This window comes from Trichosurus vulpecula, chromosome 6 (genome assembly GCF_011100635.1).
Source record: "Trichosurus vulpecula isolate mTriVul1 chromosome 6, mTriVul1.pri, whole genome shotgun sequence".
Lineage (NCBI taxonomy): Eukaryota > Metazoa > Chordata > Mammalia > Diprotodontia > Phalangeridae > Trichosurus > Trichosurus vulpecula.
Window position 1 is genome coordinate 77,708,230 of NC_050578.1, and position 2,545 is coordinate 77,710,774.

Genomic DNA, 2,545 nt, shown 5'->3' on the forward strand with positions numbered 1-2,545 from the left:
GTATCTCTCTGAATTCGTTTTCCTGTCTCCGTCTCTGTGTCTCTCAGGTGGGTCTCCCTATTTCAACCATTCATGGGCCTGATCCTACTGATTTACACAGAAGCTTTGACTTATTTTGCTTCTGACTTGGGCTTTGCCCAGGGTTTGCCACTCACAGGCAGCTTGGTGGTCCCCCTATTCCCCAGAGCTCACCAACATTGCTGCTGTTATCCACCAGCCTCAGCCTCCCCAGAATTAGAGATTATGGCTCTATGACAGCTACTTCACCCAGCCAACAAAACCGATAACTTAGAGGAAATATTTTTACTAAAAATATATAATATAAAACATGTAACAAAAGAAGAATAGACTATTTAAGTAATACAATATCAGGAAGAGAAATTTAGCAAGTCATAAATGAATTCCCAAAGAAAAAAAAAATCCTCTAGGGCCAGATGGAGCTACAAGTAAATTTTATCAAACATTTAAAGAACAATTAAATCCAATATTATAAACTGTTCACAATGAAAGGCAAGGAAGGCACCCTTCCGATCTTTTCTAAAAATATGAAATATGAAACTCATCTTTATACCTAAACTGGGAGAGACAAAGCAGAGAAAGGACATTCTGAACCAATATCCCTAATGAATATTGAGGCCACATTTCAAATAAAATAGTTACAAATATGTTACAACCAATATATTAGAAAGATTATACAATATGACCAAGTTAGAATTAGACTAGGAGGACAGGATTTTCTTAAACATAAAGAAGATTATAAATATAACAAACAATGTTAATAACATAAATAATAAAAAGCAGAATCCAGCAACATATAGTTTACAAGAAGCACACTTGAAACATAAGAATCTACCCAAATTTCAAAGGAAGGGTCAAAGCAGAATGTGTTGGGCTTTGAGACAAACTCAAAAATGGAGGGGTAGCAAAAATGTTCTCAGACAAGGCAACAGTAAAACAGATATAATTAAAAATGATAAGTAGAAAATTACAAGTTTAAAGGCACCATAGATAATGAATAATATCAATACATAATAATATGCACCAAAGGTATAGCATTAATAACTTAAAGGAAAAAGTTAAGCAAATTGGAAGGAGAAATAGACATCAAAACTATAATAGTTGGGATCTCAAAGCTCCACATTCAGACCTATACTAATCTAACAAAATATAAGAAGAAAAAAAAAAATTAAGGACCTAAATAGAATTTTAGAAAATTTAGAGATGATAGATATCTGGTGATTACTAAATGGGAATAATAAAGTATAGATATTTCCCATAGCACATTTACAAAAATGGCCATCTACTAAAGAATAAACACCTGACAAATAAAATGTGAAAATAGAGACAGACTTCAATAATTGGTGAGATATTGATTGCTCATGGGTGGGCTGTGCAAATATATTAAAAATGAAAATGTTAAACCTAAATTGATTTACAGTTTGAGTGCCATATCAAATTACAAAAAGAGTTACTTTATAGAAGTAGACAAAATGATAACAAAAAGTCAAGAAAGTCAAGGAATGAACAGGAAATTATGAAACAAAGGGAACTACCAGTGCCATATCCCCAACTACAGTATAAAGTATTAATCATCAAACTTTTTGGTATCAGTTAAAAATAACAGATTGGCACACAACATGCAGAAACAATCAGCAACATAGGGTTGGATGAATCCAAAATCACTAACTAGATGGGCAGAGACAAAAAAATTGGCCAAAAATACTGCTCAAAAGACTTGGAAGCAGATTGGCAGAAATTAGATATGGATAAAGAATCACACACCATTTACCACAATAAGCTCCAAATGAATTTTGGCCTAAGGATCTTACATTATAAACATATCATAGGATCAGGGAAGACATAACTTTACAACTAGGAATAAAGAGAATTCTTGACAGAACAAGGGATAGATAAGATTACAGATAGGCAGGTATGGATAATTCTGAGTTCATAAAATTGAAAAGTTTTTGCATGAAGTGAACATAGTTTGAAATTAGAAGGAAAATAGTTAACTGGGAAAAATATCTTAGTAGTAATCATTTCTGATGAAAGTCTGATATTCAAACTATAAAAGGAACTGATTCAAATAGATAGAATGAGAACCACTCCCCCCCCAGTAGATAGTCACCAGATCTGAAACAGGCAGTTCTCAAAAGATAACAATCTAAACTATCCACAACTATATTTTTAAAAATGCTCCAAATTACTGAAAATAATAGAAATTCAAATTAGAGGGGAGAGACACACTATTTAACTATTGGTGGAGAAGTGAATTGGTGCAGTCATTCTGGAAAACAATTTCAAGCTATGTCCCCAACATTCACTAAACTGTGTATATTCTTTGACTCAGCAGGTTATTAGAAGTATATACCAAAAAGGTCAAAGAAAGCAGAAAAGGACCTATATGTATAAAATACTTGTAGCATCTCTTTTTGTTGTAGCCTAGACTGGAAACAAAGTAGGTATCCATTAATTGAAGAACAATTGGACATACTATGGCATATGAATGTAAATAATGTCATTTATCTTTTAAGAATGACGAGAT